The sequence below is a fragment of the Bison bison genome, unplaced genomic scaffold (genome assembly GCF_000754665.1).
Source record: "Bison bison bison isolate TAMUID 2011002044 unplaced genomic scaffold, Bison_UMD1.0 scf7180017846232, whole genome shotgun sequence".
Taxonomy (NCBI): Eukaryota; Metazoa; Chordata; class Mammalia; order Artiodactyla; family Bovidae; genus Bison; species Bison bison.
The window spans coordinates 27,486-31,986 of NW_011476805.1; positions in this window are offsets into that span (position 1 = coordinate 27,486).

Here is a 4,501-nt window from a genome sequence, read left to right on the forward strand (position 1 = left end):
GGGCCCAGGAGGGGTGCACACTGCCCCTGAGTCACACAGCAGCTAGCTGGGCCGGGCATGGTTGTCTCGAGTGCGGGTGGGGGCAGGGCCACCGCTGCTTGTGAACTTGCAGGGGCGCAGGTGAATGAGTCAGGCCTGCTGCGGGCGCGGCGTGAGGGTGGGCAGGCAGGCGGGCGGGCGGGCAGCAGGCACTTGAGTTAAGTGTGGCTAATTTGGTTCAAGAACACGGACGCTGCTTGCGATTCCTGCATCTTGGAGAAGCTGGGAACATTGTGAGGGGTGCTCAGGCACAGCAAGCGGGGGGCGCGGGGGGCGGTGCGGAGGGGCTGCTGTGCACTGGGTCTGCTCTGTGTGCGGGTGGACGGAGGGCCCGGGCCTCCGCAGCCACGTCCCCCCCGGTCGCTGGGCTGGGCTGCCTGCAGCCAGCGCTAGAGTCAGTGTCTGCCCGTGGCCTCGTGCCCGGGGCGGTCCCACATGCTCACGCTCCCTGTTTCTCTCTCCCACTCTTCCCTCTGAGGGTCCTTGGGACCCTTTGCTGCAGTGCTTGCACCCGGAAAAACATCTCCTCTAGCAACAAAATACAAAGAAACTATAAGGAACTAAAAATAACCACGCGCAGGCACAGTTGGAGCAAATTGCGGACAAGATACAAGAGACCCAACGCCCAGTGTCCACTTCTGAACAACCGAGAGCCAGAGCAGGAGCGGTGCCTGCCCCCTGCACATGGCACCCCAGAGCCGGGTACCTCCCGCCGACCGCTGGACACGGCACCCCAGACCCGGGGTACCTCCCGCTGACCGCTGGACCCACCCTCAGCCTCAGCCTGTACCAGCAGCTCCTTCCTCCTCCTCCTACTGTTTGTCCTCACCCCCCACCCCCACCTCCCCGGTTGCAGCAGGGGCCCCAGTAAAGCCTCGCCTGGATTTCTTGTCTGACCTCTAGTCACCTTCTGTAGGTTAGGGGAGGTCAAGAGCCCTGTTTGCTAACACCTGCCTTGCACGAGGAGCAACCTTGGGGCCCTGGAGCTGAGCCTGGTGTGTGACCCCCCCACCCCCGGAGGGGCCGGCCCCCCAGGTGGGCATCTGCGCCTGTGCTCAGGCCCCAGCTGGCTGCAGGGTGAAGCTGCCCATTCAGGACTTGGCCTTTCTGCTGAAAAACGTCCATGCCCTTGAGTCCAACTTCAATACCCATCCAGGTTCTAGACTGGAAGGAAAGAAATTGGGCGCCGGTGGGCAGAGTGCTTCTGAGCCGTGCCGGGGAACGAACTGGATGGTCTCGGGAGATCTCCATGAGCCACACAGGCGCACCTGTGGCTTCTGCTCTAGCCCAGGGCCCTGCTGGCCTGGGGACCACAAGGAGTGTGGAGTAGAAGGAACCACACTCACTCTACCTTGAAAAGAACACCGCAGACTCGGGCTTGGCCAGCCTGCCGTCCTGGGGTAAAGGGAGGGCTTCTTGGCTGCTGGCACTGTGTTTGCCCGAGCTGGTGGATAAGGAGCCACAGAGGTGAGGAGTCCCCCTGGAGCACGGGTCGAGTGGCCCTTGGGTGCCATGTGCTGCAAGCGCATTGGGAAAGCTGCGGCTGTAATGCGCACAGATGGGGGTGCCTGAGAAGGGAAGCGCAGAAGCCAGGTGTCCGAGACGGCCCGAGGAATCCAGCCCATTTTCTCCCAGTGAACAGCACTTTGGGGATTGGCCTGGGGCAGCGTAGAGTCTTAGCCTGGATATTGGACGTGGGATCCCAGAGTCCCAGATGGTGCTATTGTGCTTAAGTGTCCCCCGACACACACCCCAAACTCCTGGTCATCCCATTGGCCCAGGGCCACACAGCCAGCCTAGAGGGCTGGGTAAAGGGCCAGGGAAGGACCAATCATTTTGGATCAAATGCAAATGAAAACCCAACATAGCAGCTTTGTGTGATGCGGGTAAAACAATATCTAAGGGAAAAGTTGACAGCTTGAATTTGCTCAAGGAAAATTTAGATAGCACAAACTTTCTTAAAGGAGATTTTAGAGCTAAATGCTTACATTGGAAAAAAAAAACAAAAAACCAGTGATCTAAGCTTTCACCCTAAGAAACTAGAAGAGGCAAAGTCAAAGCAAACAGAAGGAAGGAAACAATGAGCAGAAATCAGGAAGAAGAAATCAACAGGACAGAAGACAGGAAATGGGAGAAATAATTCATGAAACCAAAATTGCCTCTACAAAAAGGATTATGCATAAGTGGCAAATCTAGTCAGATAGACTGACCAAGAGAAAAAGAGAGAAGGCACAAATGATCAGGCACAAACCTCAGTAATAGAAAAGGGGGCATCACTACAGGCCCTATAGACATTAAAGGCGCAGTGAAGAACATTGCAAGCAGCTTTATGCCCTACATTCTGCAGCTTAGACAGAGTAGGCAAATTCCTTGAAAGACATAAGCGATCAGGGGTCACACAAGAAAAAGTCTCATACATGTGAGTGCACGCTAAAGCGCTTCAGTTACGTCTGACTCTTTGCAACCCTATGGACTGTAGCCCACTAGGCTCCTCTGCCCCAGGGATTCTTCCGTCAAGAACACTGGAGTGGGTTGTCATTTCCTCCCCCAGGGGCTCTTCCCAACCCAAGGATTGAACCAGCATCTCTACATCTCCTGCATTGACAGGCAGGTTCTTTACCAGTAAAGCCACCTGGGAAGCATATATATGTGTATGTAAAGTCCCGTATATACTAAGCTGCTAGATGTTAAAAACCTCCAACAACCACCACCCCTAGAGTTAGAGGACTTTTCTGGTAAATCCTAACAAACACTTAAGACAAATAAGACCAATAATATTTTCTCTTTCAGAAAATAGAAAAGGAGGGAACAGTTATCAACTCTTTCTATGAGGTCAGCATTACCCTGATACCAAAACTTGACAAAAACATTACAAGAAAACTATAAAACAAGCCCATATCCCTCATGAACTTGGACATAAAAATTCTAGTGAAATATTAGCAAATTAAATCCAGCAGTATCCCAAAGGGAAAATCCATCCTGACCAATGAGATATGTCCTGGGAAGGTAAGTCTGTTTCAACATTCAAAACATTAATCAATATAACTCATCATATCAACAGATTAAAGAAGAAAAACCACATCACTTACATAGATACAAAAAAACACATTTGCTAAATTTGACATCTAGTCATGAAAAAAATTTTAGCAAATCGGAAAGAGAAGGGAATTTTCTCAATCTTATAAAAGGTGTCTACAAAAAACCTATGGTTAATGTCATAATTAGTATAAAATACTGAATAGTTAATGAAGAAATGGTCATGAAGAAAGTTAATGAAGTTGATGGTCCCCTAAGATCAGGACTGGGCTTTCCAGGTGGCTCAGCGGTAAAGAATTTGCCTGCAACAGAGGAGCCGCAGGAGACGTGGGTTTGATCTCTGGGTTGGGAAGATCCCCTGGAAGAGGGCATGGTGATCCACTCCAGTATTTTTGGCTGGAGAATCCCATGGACAGAGGAGCCTGGTGGGCTCCAGTCCATAGGGTCACAAAGAGTCAGACATGCATGAAGTGACTTGGCATGCGTCACACAAGATCAGGACCAAAGTCAGGACACGCAGTGACAGTATTCCTGTCAGTACTGTTCTAGGGTAAGTACTGCCAGTAGACTGAGGCAAGTGAAGAAAAAAGAGATGGGCAAGGAAGACATAAAACTGCTTCTTTTTACATTCGACGTGACCTGAGTTTCTCTATTTAGGAAGCAGGTTTTTGGTTTTGTTTTTACTGATTAAATCCATGTAATTGTTATAGGTGCAGGAGTGGCCAAGAGGAGATGCCCCACGTCCAAGGTAAGAGAAACCCAAGTAAGACAGTAGGCACTAAGAGAGGGCATCAGAGGGCAGACAGACTGGAACCACAATCATAGGCAACAGGCCAATCTGCTCACACGGACCACAGCCTGGTCTAACTTGAAACTAAGCCATGCCGTGTGGGGCCACCCAAGATGGACAGGTCATGGTGGAGAGGTCTGACAGAATGTGGTCCACTGGAGAAGGGAATGGCAAACCAGTTCAGTATTCTTGCCTTGAGAACCCCATGAACAGTATGAAAAGGCAAAACGATAGGACACTGAAAGATGAACTCCCCAGGTCTGTAGGTGCCCAATATGCTCCTGGAGATCAGTGGAGAAATAACTCCAGAAAGAATGAAGGGATGGAGCCAAAGCAAAAACAACACCTAGTTGTAGATGGGACTGGTGATAGAAGCAAGGTCCTATGCTGTAAAGAGCAGTATTGCATAGGAACCTGAAATGTTAGGTCCATGAATCAAGGCAAATTGGAAGTGGTCAAACAGGAGATGGCAAGAGTGAACGTCAACATTCTAGGAATCAGTGAACTAAAATGGAATGGAATGGGTGAATTTAACTCAGATGACCATTATATCTACTACTGTGGGCAGGAATCCCTTAGAAGAAATGGAGTAGCCATCATGGTCAACAAGAGAGTCCAAAATACAGTACTTGGATG